Source organism: Diabrotica virgifera, chromosome 10 (genome assembly GCF_917563875.1).
Source record: "Diabrotica virgifera virgifera chromosome 10, PGI_DIABVI_V3a".
Classification (NCBI taxonomy): domain Eukaryota; kingdom Metazoa; phylum Arthropoda; class Insecta; order Coleoptera; family Chrysomelidae; genus Diabrotica; species Diabrotica virgifera.
In genome coordinates this window covers 110,605,141-110,625,025 of record NC_065452.1, presented here as the reverse complement: position 1 = coordinate 110,625,025, position 19,885 = coordinate 110,605,141, and the positions used below count along the sequence as shown (strand labels likewise).

At 32.7% G+C, this 19,885-nt stretch overlaps 1 protein-coding gene and 1 long non-coding RNA gene across 2 annotated transcripts in view; one reads left to right on the top strand and one right to left on the bottom strand.

Moving 5' to 3' along the window:
- Nucleotides 1-19,885, top strand: part of LOC114336102 (protein trapped in endoderm-1) — a 217,685-nt gene that overhangs the window by 137,852 nt on the left and 59,948 nt on the right. The window lies entirely within an intron of this gene.
- On the bottom strand, nt 4,904-7,232 carry LOC126893319 (uncharacterized). Its single transcript, XR_007701132.1, has 3 exons — nt 7,114-7,232; nt 6,861-7,055; nt 4,904-5,085 (listed from the first exon to the last, which is right to left on the bottom strand). It is a non-coding gene; the product is annotated as an uncharacterized LOC126893319 (long non-coding RNA).

The window sequence follows — 19,885 nt, the reverse complement described above, 5'->3', positions numbered from 1 at the left end:
CCTAGTATAATGACGGAGAAGTAAACGTTATTATTCTATTATTCTTGTAGGTACATTGATTGAAATTATGAAAGAAATATATAGAAAATAGCATGGCAACACTGTGACGCACAAACATAAAAATTCAGCCACATTCAGCTGTGCGTTACATAGGGTGCTTTAATATCCAAGATGTCCCACTTCTTTACTCTATCTAGCGCTGCTCTGAAGAGTTCTATTAGGCCCAAACCAGACTGGCCACTCTGCAGCGCTACTCGGTGGATCCACAAAGCAGCTTCCGATGATTTACCGTGGGTTCTTATGTGAAGTGGACGTCGCACCCCAGACGAGCGACTGTGGCCAGCCACAGTCGTCGAGCCTCACTGCTAGTGGCGTCCACTAGTGGCAAACGCCATTCAGACGGACCACTTTTGTAGCTGCCGCAAATGTTTACGAGAATTTATAGGGTGAGCACCTAAAATGAATTTCGATTCGGAACGGTTTTTGATTGAAGTGCAAAACAGACCGGATATATGTGATACAAGAACCCGAGGGCATATTTATAGGGAATTAAAAAGAAAAGCCTGGAACGTTATCTTTGAATTATTTGTTTCTGATTTTAAAGAAGGTAGCCCTATCGAAATGAATAAGGGCAAAACCAAACGGACCACGCTACAGCGCTACGCTGTGAACCCACAAAAGTAGTTTCCGATGATTTACCGTGGGTTCTTATGTAGAGTGGCCGCCACACTCCAGACGAGCGACTGTGGCCGGCTACACTCGCTCGTTTGGAGTGTGACGGCCACTCTACATGAGAACCCACGGTTACTTACTTACTTATTCCTCTTCACTCCATGCGGAGCATAGGGCGTCAACTGTCTGCCTCTATTCTGTCCTATCCTTTGCACTAATCTTTATTTCCGCCCAGCTTTTCCCAATAGCACTAATTTCTTTGTCCACACTTCTTTTCCACGTTTCTACGGGTCTACCTGGTCTTCTCTTGCCATGTGGTGTGTATTCTTTTAATCCACGGTTAAATCATCGGAAACTACTTTTGTGGATCCACAGCGTAGCGCTGCAGCGTGGTCCGTTTGGTTTCGCCCTATCCAATAAGCAATGTTTTCTCTATTTATATTTACATTTCATTATACATTGGATGCATTTGAACTGAACAAAACAAATACTTACAATCTTGTTTGTTTATTTATGTTAAATAGTGGGGTCCCATCCTGGGACAAAAAAGGTTTTATTGTTTGTTGTTGAAAACAAAACGATAAGATGTCAGTTAAAAGGGGGTTGCAAGCTAACATGCTTTTCACTTTCACTCAGTTGTCAGGTTGTATCGAACTATTTTACGCCTGTAGAATACCAGATGTACTGGTTGATTTTTTATGTGCTTCTTTCTGCGATAAAGCTGTTTTTGTCTGGTTTTTCTTAATTCCATTTATGGAGTTTATTGGTATTTTTTCAAAAGCGTTGAAATTTTATAAAATATTTAAAACTATGGACATTACAAACACTGATTTTGACGAACACACTTTTTTAAAAAAATATTAGCCGGCAAGTTTTTAATCATTTTGCGGCAACCTTAGGTGCCTATAAAATGGCTACAGCCTGAAGGTCCCGACATATATGAATAAGTGCACCGTTGCTCTTTACAGTATTCGGAGGGGTCGGGGTCGGTAGATAAAGAAATTAAAGATAATAAAAAAATGACAATCGTAAAAAAATGACAATTATTCGTAATTTATTTTATAAAAAAGTCTAAACAATAATGTAGCAAAGAAATAAAAAAAACTAAACATAAAATAGTCAAACAAGATAGAAAACACAAAACTGTTAAATATATAAAAAAATTAACTTGTAAAACCTAAAGGTACTATTTGTATAGAGAACGCTTATTTTTATACTACTATTTTACCCAAATTAAATTTAATAAAGACCGAATTAAAAACTATAAAAACTGAACAAAAAAAAATGTCAGCACTTTAGGTTTTATGTAGGTAGGTACCTGAGATGCTGAGCCTAACAAATTATAGATATTATTAATGATATAAATGAAACATAAACTAAATACACAGACGTTATCATTTTTTTATATGAATCTAGCACCAAAATAAAAGGTTTTTGTTCTGTACTTATTGGAACAGTCCACCCACTTTAACTGATAAAATTAAGCAATATCTATGAAACGCTCAGTCTAAAAAAAATCGCTTATAATTAACCACCAAAGTATTTTTGAGATAAAGTCAAGTCAAAATTGTTACCTGAGATATGGCACTTTATTTAACCACTCTCCAAATAAATAATATGTCCAGGCAAACGTACTGCTACTAAAAGCCTCCACGGTACGGTAGCTGACAAAGTGACAAAACATAGGGCTTACAGTGTAGACTGATCCATCCTTTGCTGAACCTCCAATAAAGATTTGCTTGTCTTTAAACAAAAATCAACACCAACCAATACTCTCCTCCACTCAATAACCAGAATACTCTTTCTAAATGATCCAGATCATCCACTGCACGACATTCACTTATTTTTTTATAAAACTTGACGAAAAACTTCCACCATCAAAACTGAAAAACCTCTCGCCTTTTTTCGAAAACGTCAAAAGTGACAGTCTTGTTCTCGGCAGCTACTAACATTCTCCTAATATTAAATAATCTCGGTAAGTTTGGTTGCATAAGTAGTAGTGTATTTTCTGAGAATAATACACTGCTACAATTTGATTAAACTTACTGTTTTTTTTCATCCATTACATTAAACGCCGCACCCTTCCAAACGATTCACTTCGCAGTGTAGTCGCCGGCGCTAGAAAATTGCCTGTTTCAGCCACTCCGTGGATCTACACAAGAATCTACAGGTCGAGCAAGTCTCGTAAATTTCACGATTGCGAGCCACGTTTCACGCAACCGTGTTTGCGTACTTGTGTTTCGAGTTGCGTGGTCGTGCGGAGTTATATTTACCAATTCGCGCAATCGTACTTGAGACGCTGTGTCAGGTGAGGTGTTTGAAAATTTGTGTAACTTGATTCTGTGGTGTGAAGGTGGTTAAACTTTTGGTTTATTTTTTTTCGCAGAAAATTTTTAGATGAAGTAATTGTATGATGAAGATAACACAGAAAATACAAGAGGGCAGCATACTTTGCAAAACAACTGTTACAATTTGAAATCAACAAGTTGTTGTCTTGCAGGTAAAAAATGTGACTTTTTAAAAAAATTATATCTTGGAAACTAAAAATTATTTTTATTTATAATTGAAACATGTAAAAGTAGTACTCTCAAAAAAATTTCAGCCAAAAATATTCATTTTTGTAGAGTTGACTGCAATTTTTCGACAACAGCCCTTTTTTGTGGTGAGCAGCATAACAAGTCCAGTCTCATCTGAAATCAAAGTTTCTTGTAGTTTATACCTCTGGCTAGTGAATGAACAAAGGATTTTTTATTAGTTGAGGTCATTTTTGTTTTATAAAAAAAAACTACTTTAAAAATGAGAAAAATTGGGGTCAAAAATGTGTTTAAACTTATGTAAAATCTTCAAATTTCATTTTTTTAATTCCTTCGTTCATATTCTAGCCAGAGGTATAAACTACAAGAAACTTTTTGATTTCAGATGAGACTGGACTTAGTTATGCTGCCAACGCAAAAAAAACTTAAACTCTACAAAAATGAATATTTTTGGCTGAAACTTTTTTTGAGACTACCTTAAGTACTATACTTTTACATGTTCCAATTATAAATAAAAATAAATTTTAGTTTTCGAGATATCGTTTTTTAAAAAGTCACTTTTTTTACCCACAAGACCTATGTAACCCCTTAAAAAAATGTTTCGAAGAATATGTTTGATGGCCAAGATGCATACATATATTTAGAAGGAAAGTTCCTGATTTATGTAGTATAATACATAATACCAAAGAGGAAGTAGCCCTAAGCGCCGGACTCCACTTGCGATTTCTAGTTGTGAAGATTGAACACATTCTTTCAAATAGAAGTCAATCCATGATTATTTAGTCACAAATGGATTGACTTGTATTTGAAACAATGTGTTCAATCTTCCTGATTACAAATCGCAAGTGGAGTGCGGCGGTAATAACACCAAAATATTCCATATAGGTCCATAGAAGGTACACAGACATTGAAAAATTCCTGGAATATCCCCGAAAACATGTTCCCTGAACATCCCAGGAAAATCCTGTGTCAGCATTTTAAACATTACCTGAATGTCTTATTGGAACATTCCATGAATGTCCACGAATGTTCTCTGGACATTCAAAATATATTTTGTAGACATTCCCTGGATATACCAGAAATACAGTGATGAGCGCTCTAATAACCGGCAAAATAGCACAAAAGATGTATTAAGTAGTGAGATAAAAAGACATTGTATACATTTAGATTGTATTGATTGTGTACCACCTTCAGACGTATCAGACGAGTTTGGAAACTACCACTGTCACAGTGACAATTTTAGTTGACATACTCCTCCGATATGTGTAAAGGTGGGATCAATATAACGTAAATTTAAAGGTTAATTTCGCTAAATTTCCCAGCTCGACTAGTTTCATTTCTTTTTATCTCACAACTAAATATGTTGCCCATATTTTGCCGGTTATTAGGGCACTCATCACTGTACATCCTTGCTGATGTGACAATACCTCCTATCTGTTTTTTCATGAGTTTTGTATGAGAGATGGAAAAACATGTTTTAAGGTCACCTCCTGTGTTCATATGTAAGTTTTGACTTGTTTTGTAGTTCATAGATAGTTTAATTTACTACAAAACAAGTCAAAAAATATCATATGAAAACAGGAGGTGACCCTAAGACAAGTTTTTAGTTTCTCTTACAAAACTCATGAAAAAAAACAGATAGGATGTATTATTACATCACTGACGATATGTGGCCATACCAATTAATACATCCTTGATAAATATAAACATTTTTATTGAACAAAATCTTTTCATACATTTTTTTAATGCAATTTACTAATATTCCTAAATATTTCAAAAAAATGTGTCACATTTGCTTTGTAAACTTTTCTTTTGCCTTTCGTAGCCACATATTCCGTTTCCTTCCTGGTTTTTTGTAGACCACTTCTCTCAGCTGATTCTAAAAAAAAATAAAATAAATGGTAATTTTTCTATCCTTTACAATTAACAATCAGAAGAAATATTATTTACAGATAATGATATGCATAATAATAATAGGTTTGTTCTAGCATCAGTTTCAAACAGTTTGAAACCATCAGCGAATAGTGGACCAGCGCGAGTAGAGGGGATCGCACTGGTGACTGTATTATGTTCTTTTACTGACCAACTGTTTGCTGACGGTTTTTGACTAGTTTGACTGTTTGCTAGAATAAACCTAATAATAATGAATATTTTGTATTTTGACAATGACATCTGATGTGGAAGTCAAAACATTAATAAAATTATTTTTTCAAGTTAACTTTCACATGCGCGTCTTAAAATTGTACTTTTAATACTTATATCATAAATAACTATTAAAACTATCTTAAGAGGAAACAGTATCGATCAACAGGTAGCGAAAATGTGTTCCAAGATTGCGGCTGTAATTTTGAATATTTTTTCGAGATATTTGGCACACATATTCTTAATATAATAAAGAATGGCGGTACAGAGCCCAATTTGAAAAATATATTAATATGTGGAAATTACTCTGTAATTAAATACAATATAAAAAAAACGAGCTTGTACCGCCATTAAGAAGAACAAAAAATACACTTTCTTCAAATACAACTTTTTTATCCGATTTTGTGTTATTTTGGAACTACTAAAATTTTTTATTTCATTAGTAGTTCCAAAATTACACAAAATCTAGGCATCGGATAAAAAAGTTTATTTGAAGAAAGTGTATTTTTTTGTTCTTCTTAATGGCGGTACAGGCTCGTTTTTTAAATATTGTATAATTACAGAGTAATTTCCACATATTAATATATTTTTCAAATTGGGCTCTGTACCGCCATTCTTTATTATTTTACGAATACGTGTGCCAAATACTTCGAAAAAATATTCAAAATTACAGGAACACGTTTTGGCTACCTGTTGATCGCTACTGTATTAACTTAAAACATTGTAATTTGCTAAACCAGTATATTTTACTCTACTACTACTCTACTAGCTACCTCATTTTCCACTGTTTCTAAAGACTTGTTTACATGGGTAGAGTTTTGAGGAGAGTAGAGGTAGTACTCTACCAAAAATGGCTTGATACCATTCACATGAGGAGAGTACAAGTATAGTACTGATGCTAGTATAGTGAAACCGATTTTTGTATTTTTAAACACTCTTGATTATAAGTGCACCTTAAATTCTTAATTTTTTGCTTAAGCTCGTTTACTCCAAAGCCCCCTTTGCCATTCTTTCGACGATTTCATCCTGCGCAGCTTGCTGCAAACTTTTATTTCTGTAGTATACACTACCTAAATTCCATAAACACTGGTATTCGCCGTATTATAGCTCTACAAGTTTTAAAGTTTCATCTTCGGTGAACTTCATTTTCACTATTTACACAAAACACAATTCCAGCCAGAATGACAGCGCCCCATGGACTCTCCTACCTACTCTATTCTGCCATAATTGAGCGTGTTCCATGGGTAGAGTGTGCAGCCGAGTAGACATTATGGCAGTAGTGGTGGTCATAGAGTAGTTACTTTGCCATAGGTTGCTAGTCACTCTACTTTAACTCCAACTATACACTCTACCAGCTATTCTACTGTGCTGAGCATTTTTACAGGTAGAGTTACTCTATCAAGTACTTGCATCATTACTCTACCCGTGTAAACAAGTCTTAAATCTACTGAATGAAAATCTACTTAATCTTAATCTACTCTTAATGAAAAATGTCTAAAATCATTTACCCACCTAGTATTATTGTAGAATTTAAGACAGTCCAGTGCCTTATAAATAATTTCAATATGAATATTTTTTCCTTTAATTCTCCTTTGATACCACTCAATTTTAGATTTTGGGGAACTTATTTCATTGTGTTTATAGCCCATATTTATTGAAGGAACCCAATCTGGAGATTGTTATTATCGATTAAGTCGGCTGGTTTTCCTATAAGATTAAAATGTTAACATCTTCAAAAATCGTTACTGTTGTAATTGTAACTTACCAGATATAAAATGATTACAGCAGACAGGACAGGAAAATTTTCATTTCGCTAGTAAAACCTGTACATTGTATTGCATTTAACCATTGTTGTCTCTCAGATATGTACCTTATTTAGTTCAGTTTAAAAGTGAACTTTATCTTGACTTTATCACAATTAGGTACTTTGCATTTCATACTTCAAAACACAACACCATTGAAGCATATTATCTTTCTAAATTAATACTTCCAGAGAAAATGTTAAATTAATCTTTGTACAACACAAAATTACAAAGAAATACAACTAAAATTATCTAAAACTCATTAAGAACAGATAGAATAACATTTATCTTTTACACCCAGTAGCCATATTGACATATATTATTATGAATCAGTAGAAACGATTATATTTAAATTTGGTAAATATAACTCCGCACGACCACGCAACTCGAAACACAAGTACGCAAACACGGTTGCGTGAAGCGTGGCTCGCAATCGTGAAATTTACGAGACTTGCTCGACCTGTAGATTCTTGTGTGGATCTACAGAGTAGCGCTGCAGAGTGACCCGTCTGGTTTGGCCCTTTTAACTTTTAAACTGCATATAAATCAGTCCTTTAAAATTTTCAACCATGAAACTCTCCTTCCCACACTCTTTCCCTGTATTATCAGTCTTAGCATTTCATATCGCTGTCCGCTCATTACGTGTCCTAGATATAGTAACGTTCTTATTTTTATTGTGTTTATTATTTCGTATTTTTTGTCCATTTCTCGCAATACTTCCGTGTTCGTTTTCTTCTGTGTGCAAAAAGAATCCCATCTCCTCTTCCTCATCCCGGGGGATGAAGAAATAGAACTACGAGCAATGGCATATAAACGAAAAAATACCAAAAACTTTTAAATTTTGAAAAACTTATAACTAAAATTATAATTAAATTCTGAAAAACTTTTATACAAGGAGACACAAATCAAAGTGAGAAGAACGATATTTTGTAAGAAAAATGAAACCTGGGCCCTGATTCTAATTCAAATTTCGACTCAAAGCAAGTCGCAATCAATATGGCGACGTTGAAATGTGACTGTGCGAGCCTTGTGGATTTTAGTTGAACTAACGAAATGATGTCATGAAATAGCGACTTATCGAAATTAATAGCGACTCCAAAAAAGTGGTTGATATTATAATTTCGAGTCGAAATTATTGTGACACGGACATGAATGAGTGGCCGAAAGCGAGGTTAGGTTTAGTTTAGGAAGGAGATGTGTTTGGTTTGTTTCTTGCAAGGAAAACTAAAGCAAAAGGTATTAATATGGCTGGGTTTTATGGAAATTTGCTGGTTTTGGAGGAATTAGAATAGTATTAAATTAGAAATATAATATTTGAGAATGTTCACAACGTGAAACTCAATGAAAGGTGTAAGGTAATAATCTGGGAAAATTAGTAGAAAACAAGGAAAATTATGTACCAGCGATTTTATTGCTGGACATGATGGATAAAATCTTAAGATTTCATATATTAGTAATATAGCTATGCAAAGTCAGCAGAAAGTGTGCTATTTGGTTTATAATCAAATTAGCGCTCCGAAATTTTTTGCTCTAACTCAGAAGATTTTAACGTTAAACCAAAAACACTCACATAAAAATTCACTGTAATTTAATTCGGCACATAGATGTTTTTTTCAATTTTCTTCGGCGGAAATTTTCCTCGGAAAATTCGGGTTTTCCAAACAAAATCTTTAATTTTGAACTAAAATTTTAGGGAAGTAATTATTTATCAATAATTAAATAACTTGGTGTCATAAATCTTTTTTGTTACGAGTGTCTTGAAGATATGAAAATTTGTATGTACAAAGAGGACCGGAATAAAAAGGTAACGGTTCAAAGATTGAAATCCTGTTTATAACTCTGTCGCAAATGCCGGTCAAATTTGACCGGTTACACCTGAAACCACTCAATTCGATTTTTTTTTCTTCGAAGAAGAAGCCGTGCCCTTTTCAACAGTGTTAACTTAATTTAATTTAATCTGATATTTTCTGTGTGGTTCCATTTGTTTACAAGCCAAAAAATTGTTTCTTTATAACATTCCTGAGACCGCTCAATTAGTCCAATTTCAATTCTGTAAAGTACGTTAAATAGGAATATGTAGTGCTTTTTTATACGAAAATCATAGTTATTTTGGTGCATCATAATCTTTCTGGTTATTATTTCGACCGAAATTTTTTAATTAACATTTTAATTATTGCTAAACTATTGGTTAGATTGTCGCCGGCCTCCTGATATTAAATCTGCTATAAAAAATATTTCATGTCACCAATTTATTTAATTATTGATAAATAATTACTTTCTTAAAATTTTGATTGAAAATTGCAGATTTTTTTGGGAAAACTCGGATTTTCCGAATAAAATTTTTGTTGAAGGAAATCGGAAAAAATAACTGTGTGCAGAACTAAATTGCGGTGAATTTTTATTTGAGTGTTTTTGGTTTAAAGGAAAAATCTTAGGAGTTACAGAGCACTAATTGAAAAAAAAAGATTTAGGAGTGCTAATTTGTTTATAAATAAAATAACACACTTTCTGCGGACTTGTCATACCCCATATTACTAATATATGCAATCTTAAGATTCGATTTTATCAATCAAATAGCTGGTAAATAACTTTTCCCAAAATGACATTTTTTCGATCATTTTCCCAGAGACTATCAACAAACGTTGCAGTGGTTGCATAGCCAATAAATTCAATAAACAGGAGGACCAATCCAAATTCTGAGCAGTGTCAAAATGATAGCGTTAATATCCCCAGTTGGAACTAATATCGAAATGAATAAGAATCGCTATAAATTGCGACTGTCACGGCGGACTCGAAATTAAATTGCGACATCGAAATGAATTAGAATCAGGGACCTGGCAACATAAGTGTACATGATTAATTCCCATCTACATCTAGGAGGACGTAGAACCACAGATAGTTAGTACAGAACAAGTAAAAACTTCGTTTGTACAATGGTATAAAAAGTTTATTGAAAAACTAGTAAAAAGTCATCTAAAAGGAATCGCAAAACGTTTTCGATCTAGATCAGATCATCCGCAGTGCCTAGAACGAATTATTTCCACTTTAGAATGGCTAAGGTTGAAATTATGGCTAGTTAAAGAAAAATGTGGATAATACTTACGTTCTGCTTAGTAGATGAAACTAGCAACCACTACTAAGCAGAACGTAGTTCATTTACTAAGCAGAACGTAAGTATTATCCACATTTTTCTTTATCTAGTCATAATTTTAACCTTTTGCATTCATTCTAACGTGGAAATACTTCGTTCTAGGCACTGAAGATGAGCTGATCTAGATCGAAAACGTTTTGCGAATCCTTTTGGATGACTTTTTAATAGTTTTTTAATAAACTGTTTATACCATTGTACAAACGAAGTTTTTACTTGTTCTGTATGATTTTTAATTATGGTATACAGCCAGCTACTGGGATTTTCCCATTGATATTCAAATTTTTAATCTTTAGTCGTAACCCACATCCAGATGCAGAGCTTCAAAAAAGGAGTCGCAAGTTAAAAAGTTCAGAAAATGGCATATTTGGGAACTGTCATAACGGACAAACTATGTAATTCCAGAGCTAGAAATAAGACGCACAATATCAATGACTAAAATTACTTTTATGAAAATGAAGTCATTTCTTTGCAATAATTATCTCAGTTTAGAACTAAGACAAAGAATGGTTGTACAATTTGGTCTGTACTTTTGTATGGTGAATAAGCCAAGAAAATGGCGATTGGCTATTGGAGAACGTAGGAAAACGTTCTAAACCGATAATTTAATGTATAGTAAAAAAACAGTAAATCCTTTATAAAAGGTATATTTAAAATCCCTAAAAAGGGCTACATCACAATCAGAACTAGCTTTCGACTGGTTTACCAGTCATCATCAGTGCTTACCTAAAATGAATATAACATGATAAAATAATGCAAAGATTGAAATTTTGACTAGGGTTAAAAAGCTGTCGGTTATACTCACGTGAAGTTTACATGCTAACCACCAAGAAATAATTTTACAAAAATATGTGGGTCAAAGCCCTATATACGTGGGCCGTTAAGGAAACATCGGTTAAAGATGCCAATTAAAACATGGATGTTAGAAATATTTTACCATTATGCCCTAGGTAACATCTGAGCTGTAGTGTGACTTGATTACATGGTGGAAGTCAGGTGGCAAGTGAAAGTGACAATGAGTTGGATGTAGACCTCCGAACGTTGACAGGACATAAATGACAGTTCCACAGGAAGTTGAAAAATTAGCCTGTCATATTTAAAGACAGATTGTTAAAATTAGAAATGATGTAACAACACACTCCATTGTGAGAATTATCATTTAAAATTCGGTAAACTAGATTTTGTAGTTAAGAGATTATGTTTACGTATACTGTCAGTGGAGTTAGGCAAACCACATTACACAGATGTATTGACAGCTGTTAGAATTTGTATAAGTTTAAAAAAGGAACTCACAATGGGGATGACTGAGGTGTAGAAATGTCTTAAATAATCTAGGAGTATGTATCGTTAAGAAAGTACAACTACTTTGACATTTCTACACCTCAGTCACCCCCATTGTGAGTTCCTTTTTTAAACTTATACAAATTCTAACAGCTGTCAATACATCTGTGTAATGTGGTTTGCCTAACTCCACTGACAGTATACGTAAACATAATCTCTTAACTACAAAATCTAGTTTACCGAATTTTAAATGATAATTCTCACAATGGAGTGTGTTGTTACATCATTTCTAATTTTAACAATCTGTACACCATAGTCTTTAAATATGACAGGCTAATTTTTCAACTTCCTGTGGAACTGTCATTTCTGTCCTGTCAACGTTCGGAGGTCTACATCCAACTCATTGTCACTTTCACTTGCCACCTGACTTCCACCATGTAATCAAGTCACACTACAGCTCAGATGTTACTTAGGGCATAATGGTAAAATATTTCTAACATCCATGTTTTAATTGGCATCTTTAACCGATGTTTCCTTAACGGACCACGTATATAGGGCTTTGACCCACATATTTTTGTAAAATTATATCTTGGTGGTTAGCATGTAAACTTCACGTGAGTATAACCGACAGCTTTTTAACCCTAGTCAAAATTTCAATCTTTGCATTATATTATCAGGTTATATTCATTTTAGGTAAGCACTGATGGTGACTGGTAAACCAGTCGAAAACTAGTTCTGATTGTGATGTAGCCCTTTTTAGGGATTTTGAATATACCTTTTATAAAGGATTTACTGTTTTTTGTAGTACATGGTATACAGCCAACTACAGGAAAATTTTTTCCTTGTGGAATTTTTAATGTATAGTGATAATGATACTGAACTTTGGACAGTTACTAATCCTCTTAGAAAAGATGATGACAGCTCAGCCCGTAACGATTTGAAAAAAAGCAAATAATTTTGCAGAACATTTTAACCTAATGAGGGGCTTAATATATTCCCAAAACTCAACTCTAATACATAATTTGAAAAAATCCCAGTAAACCGAGATTCCAGTTAATAACAGAAGAGATTTTGAAGAGATTTTGAATTCGGCTAAACTATGTTCCAGACCATGAAAAATTAATCCAAATTCTGATAACAAAAAACATAGACAAAAGGGAGTTACGAATAATAACAAACGTTTACTGAAATTATTAAAGAACACAAATTGTAATAGATAACGAACCCAGTCCAGAGGAGTTACGCAGGGATGTAATATGTCTCCATTACAATTCAATGTATATAGTGAATCTAGTAAACAGAAGAACTATTAACAACATAGATATGCGTATGACACTCTAACTACTACTAAACAAAACAAACAGTTTCTGTGAAAAATATGGATTAAAAATGAACATAAAAAAGAAAAAATATTTGATAATAACTAAGAAAGCAAATATACAAACAAACATACATTTCGGAAATGCACCGATAGAAAGGGTTGATAAATACAAATACCTGGGAATCTGGATTTCAGAAAATAATGATCAAACGACAGAAATAAGGGCCAGGATAGAAATAGCAAGAAATACGTTTGTAAAAATAAAAACAATTCTCTGCAATTAAGACCTTAGATTGGAACTGAGCGTAAAAGTGAAAATGTAGTGAAATGCAATTTTAGATTTCCCCTAGTCTTCTTATAGTTCATCGTTCGTTTGCTTTGCAAGTCTTAGAAAACACCAATGTGGGTTGTTTACCAGAACTTGGTTCCAGTAGAAGTCTTTAGATCTTCGGATCTAAAAGTTCGAACTGTTTTAATCTACTATGTATTTTGAAAGAAAAGATTATGAAATCTAACTTTTATGGATACATATGTTTTAAAATAACTTTAAATTAAGTTTTACCCATTTCGCGAAAGATTCAATTAATAAAAGAATTTTATTATAACATAAAATACCAAACACAAATTGGTGCATTCCAATTTGCAATTTTGTACACCTTATGCCCGCTTACCTTACATAGAGGTCAAAATAACAATTTGCATCACAACATAAAGTTAATCTCTTATGTATTTTAAGACAAAAGATTATGAAATCTGACTTTTATGGATACATATAGTTTAAAATAACTTTAGGATTTATTTAAATTTAGAATCTTATTTCTTATTGCCAAAGCTGAAAATAAACCAAATAATAGTAGTAGAGGATTTGATATAAGGTCGATCTACACCGATCTGTTTAATGGATAAAAATTATTGGATATTTAATTTAATATATTAACAATAATTATAAAAGACAAGGGATGCCTGATATTATATTTGTTCTGAAAAAAAAAATTTCAACCCAGGCAGATATTTTAGATTTTGTGGATCATTCTAAACAAAAAAGGTACTTTGGAATTTTTCTCTTAAGTTGATCGTTTTCGAGTTATAAACAAATTAAAACTGAAAAAGAACGAAAGACTTTCAAGGCCCAAAAACACAAGTAAAACATATTATTTTTGTAATTATCAAGCACCTAAATTCAAGTTCAAGCCTTCTTCTATCAGGTTCCGGGAAAAATTTTTGCTATGTTTTATTCTAAAATATATTTTTTAAATTTTTTATAATTCATTTTTAATCCTAATTTTTAATGAGGAAGGTTCCTTATGGGAACACGGGCGATTAGGGTGCATTAACAACTAAAAACAAAGCTTTAAAATGAAATAAGTCTAAAATTATTATCAAGAACCGATAGAATAAGGTTTGAACTTAAATTTAGGTACTTCGTAATTTAAAAAACGATATTTTTACTTACGTTTTTGAGCCTTGAAAATCGCCATCTTTCGTTCTTTTTTCAGTTTTAAATTGTTTATAACTCGAAAATGACCAACTTTATAGAAAAATTACACAAAACCTTTTTTGTTTAGTATGATGTTTAGTATGATCCAAAAAATTATCTTAAACATCTGCCCGGGTGGAAAAAACTTATATAAAATTTATAAAAAAAGTCATTTTTTAATTATGTATGAATTAATTTTATAGTCAAAACAAAGTTATATCGGGCACCCCTTGTTTTTTATAATTTTAACACTAAATTACATATCCAATAATGTTTATCCATTGGGAGTTCGGTTCTGCACCGATAACTATAATGTTGTATTCAATGTGGGCTCCGAATATTTTTAATATTAACAAAGTTTAATATAAGTTATAAATTGTGAATCTCAGTGATATATTGAAATAAACTGTAAGTGTACAAACTATTTACATAATATCCAGTTAAATTAGCATTAAAGTCAGCAAATTGCAATTATTTGTTATTGTTGTCAACAAACAAATCCAGTTTTACCAGCAAAATAACCGCTTTTAGTAAAGACCGATATACCTGTTTTAGCAGGTGTACAGGGTCGAACTTACTTTTCACTTAACGTTTATCGAAATGAATTCTAACATGGAATCACAAAACAGTTCTACAATACAAGACTATCAAAGTAAAATAAACGCATCACAGTCATACTCTTTGGCAGCGTCGAGAGTGCAATTTCCTTTAAAGTCCCAAGCAATTATCTTTAGTGCCTTAGAAAACACCAAACTTCAAGACTACCTTCTCCCACTTGGAAATATAATTCAACCGAAAAATATAATCTTCTCTTCTAGATTATCTAATAATCGCATATGTATGTATTTATCCAATAAACAAATAGTGGATGATTTTATGAATAATCATGGTCAAATAGAAATACAAGGTGAAATTGTCAGAGCAAGAAGGTTAGTTACACCAGCGGAACGACTTGTGCTCTCCAGCGTATGTCCTTCAATACCGCATGACTTGCTAATCAATGAGTTACAAAAAATCGGCATAGTTCCTGTCTCCCCCATGACATTCCTCAAAATTAGTGCTTCTATGCCTGAGTACAATCACATCCTTAGTTTTCGAAGACAAATCTATATCAGTCCTCACAGTCTAACACTACCAGAGTCATTTACTCTTATTTTTGACAACACGATATATAGAATATTCATTTCTCAAGGCAGTTTAGTTTGCTTTAGATGCAAGAAGCCAGGTCACATTGCATCACAGTGCTCCGAACCATTAGCTCAACCTCAACTAAACCCCGGCCAAAACAATGGAGCATCGGTATCCAGCGCAACAAATATATCTTCGCAAGCACCCAATGATACAAATGCTTCTCGGTGTAAACAAATGTCTATTTCTAGTTTCCCAGAGATACTGAACAAAGTAGATGCATCAAATAAGGACAGTCACATAATTAATCAACAAACCAACCAACCAACCAACCAACCAACCAACCAACCAACCAATCAACCAACCAACCAACCAATCAACCAAAACGTAACTTTGATGAAATTATTTCACCTGAAGCAGATCCATCTTCAAAAAAATGTAACATTTTTCCACCACCTAAAGCCCAAGCAAAATCTAAAAAAGCTAAAACTAGTTCAGCAAGCACTTCTGAATGCTCATTTTCTCTCTTACTTGACCCTGCTAAAAACTTCATAGAAAATTACCCTCTACCTTTCCCTCTAAACTTTGAACAACTTAACATGCTCCTAATGAATATCACGGGATCAACAGATCCTATAACCACAATTCAAGAATATACCACAGACCTATCAGCTTTGTCCCATATGCTCAGTCAAGTTTACCCCCATTTAAACGAAAGATCCATAAAACGTAAATTCACGTCCATAAAGAAAAACATCAATAGTTATCTTGGCAGTGAGGCATCGGACTGGGAAAGTGACACATCTTAATTAAGCCAATATTAAAATTCAAGTCTCTACTTCAGTGGTTAAGTATATATAATAAACATGAAACCAGTCCTATTATTTTTAAAGTCAAACTAAATTCAATCCTAGATCAACAATACAATGAGTGGATTAAAATTTATACAGATGCATCCAAAGGTGAACTTGGCGTTGAAGCAGCAGTGGTAACCCCAAATGACACTTTTCAATTTAAACTTCCTCTAAATTCCAGCATCTATACTGCAGAACTATTTGGTTTGTTCAAAGTCACCAAGCAAGTAAATATTAAAAACATCCCTTGTTGTCTAGTCCTTTCTGACTCTCTCAGCGTAGTCAAAGCTCTGCAAAATGTATACCCTAAACACCCCATTGAAAAAATGATCAAGGCCGAATTAATGAAAGCTCAAGATAATTTTAGAAGAATCCACTTCCTGTGGATACCATCTCATATAGGTATAGAAGGGAATGAAGAAACAGATACTAGTGCGCGTAACGCTATCAACAGTGACGCATCAGAAACAGAGTCTCGGGGTGTCGCAGGCAATCTAAAAGTTTATTTCAAAAATAAGGTGTTAAGTGCGTGGAATCGGGAGTGGAATGACTCTAGTTCTAAACTCAGAACCATCAAAAGTGACATTTTTTCATGGAAGTCCACTGTCAGAAGCAGAAGATGCCAAACTATTATTACACGTCTACGACTTGGACACTGTAGGTATACTCACGCCTATCTCTTCTCAAATAGTGAACCTCCAAAATGCGAAACATGCAATACAGTAGACAGTATAAAGCACTTCTTGATAGACTGTCCTAAATATATGTAAATCGAAGATAGTTTTACAATTTGCCAAATAACCTGAAAGCACTCCTCAACAAAAATTTAGTTCCGGACAATTTATTAGGTTACCTAAAATGTATAAATATGTTACAGAAAATTTAACTTAATTAATTGTTACAAATGTTCAATTGTTCATAAATTCTAATTAATTGTTACAATGATTGATTGTTACTAGGATTTTATATTAAATTTAATATTATTACTAGGGAGCGGATTTTATGCTAAATGCATATTGCATGCATATTTCGCGTGAGAACTTTACTAAATTTTGCATATTTTTAAAGAAACATGCATATTTTGTGCCTATTTAAAAACATTTAAGTCCAAAAAAAATTTTTTAATTCGACACAAAATATTTCCCCGCACAGGCTGTTCTATCAATTCGAGAACTACCTGAAGAGAGACGGCTTATTCACTGACTTTTCATTTTTTCTTAGAAAATACCCGATCTTTACACAAAGTACTTATAGTGCTTATAGTACGCCGTTATAAAGTGATTGTAGTATGTTAAAATGATGAAGAATGGTTTACCGGGAAATCTGACTTTTATTTACTTTTATTATATTTAGTACAATTTGTATCCCAATTTAGTAGGTACCTATAATTCTGGTGATTCTTTTAAATCCCCTATTGTTAAGAGAATTTACACCTTTAACCATAGTTTTACGATTTTCTAACGGAAATTTAAATACATATTCATGCTTTAGATCAGATCCCGTCTTTAAACGGCTTTAAAATTTTGGAGGACATATGCAAAGTTTTTAATGGAAATTTTGAAATTGATTTTGGTGCAGAATTTTCGGCTTTAATAAGTTATTTTAAATACGCCTCAATTACTTCTGTTGATGTTGAAAGGAGTTTTTCAAGTTATAAAAATATTTTATCTGATCAAAGAAAATGTTTCCTCGTAAAAAATTTGGAAAAACACATTGTAGTGAATTATAATCGAAGATATATAATGATATTGTTATTTATTTTAAATAGGTAACTATTGCTATCAATTTTTGTAAAAAATGTGAATAAATTGCATATATAAAAAATAATGATTTTATTTAAAAGATAATAAATTGCCGCCCCCATATAAAAGAACCCCCTAGAATAGAATAGAACAGAAAATTTGTGGTTTCTCGAACTGAGCATTTTTTGAATTTTTGTGCATATCTTGCGCATATTTTGTAATTTTTTACTGTATATATATGCGCATATTTCATCAAAATAGATCGCATATAAATCCACTCCCTAATTATTACAAATGTTACAGGAATGTCGCTAATAACCTTTGGGTGGATGCGACTTTGTCTCTTTAAATAAAAAAAAATGTTTATCCATTAAACAGATCGGTGTAGATTGACCTTATATCGTATCTTAATACTATAATATTTTAGTAGCATTAAATAATTTGTATTCAAAACATGTATCCTTAGCAGTTAAATACGTAAGGAAACAACTATTCATTTAGTAGCCTTATTTGTATAAAATTAAAGTATTAAAGATGTATATTGTTTATTATGTCAACCACAAATGATATTTTTTTAATCAAACTATAATTTTAATCAATTATCACGAATGGCCACCCTGATTTTCATTGAATGCAAGACGATAAACGAACCTGTCAATAAGTACAAAATGTTTTAAATATGCTCACCAAAATAATTAAATTACTGTAGATTTTTCTAAAGAACACAACTTTATGTAAACAAACTTTATGTAAATATGTAAACAAACTAACAGAAATAAAAATAGGTGGCAATAAATTCCAGAGGGTAAAATACTTTAAATACTTTGGGGTATAGTGGACGGCACTATAAATGTAGGAGTGCAGAAATAAGCGAAAGAATTAAACCGGGAATAAGGTATATTGAAATATCACCGACTACAAGGCAAAAACCTGGCCAAAAAAACAAAGATAAAATATATAGAGCAGCAATTAGACCGGTGCGGTGTGGTGATAGCATTTGGAGCGGAAGAAATGGGTTTTGCGAAAAAAGCCGAAGAAAAACTAAGAATTATTGAAAGAAAATTAAGATAAGAATACACGGCCAACTAAAGACAGAACATGTAGAATATAGCAGAGAAGTATATCAATGTATTTATTGATATTTTAAACTGACTTCTGCAGGATCAAATCAAAATAGAATTGTGCATTTTGAAGTTACTTGACTTAATATTTCATCTCATATTTTTGTTTTTTTAAATTCGATTTTCAATCCATTGAAAAATGGCTTCAAAAAACACTAAAATTGGCAATTTTCGACATTTTCAATTGTTTATTTGCATTTCACAGTAAAAGTAGACATTTTACGAAACAATTATAAGAGTAACTTTCGTTTTAAAACAATCCAAGTTTTACATGTACAAGTACAATTGAGCTTTTTGACAAAAGACACCTGCCTAAAACAATTTGCGCTGATGTGTATTTTGGTAGACTTTTACATGTTTTTTGTCTTCTTTCTTGAACATTGGCATCATTATGCCGTTTCTCCATGCATCTGGTATCTTGCAGTGCAATATTAGTTTTTGTACAAGTTTTGTCATCTCTAGCGTTATAGTTTCTCCTCCGTGTTTTAGAGGCTCCTTGGTTATTCCGTCTGGTCCTGGTGACTTTTTATTTTTGAGTGAATTTATGGCTATCTCTACTTCCTGAAAATTGATTTCTATTTCGTGTCTTAATTCAGGTACCTACGTTATTGTGTTGATTATTATTTTCTTTTTCTTTAAACAGTTCCGTCAAGTATCTTTCCC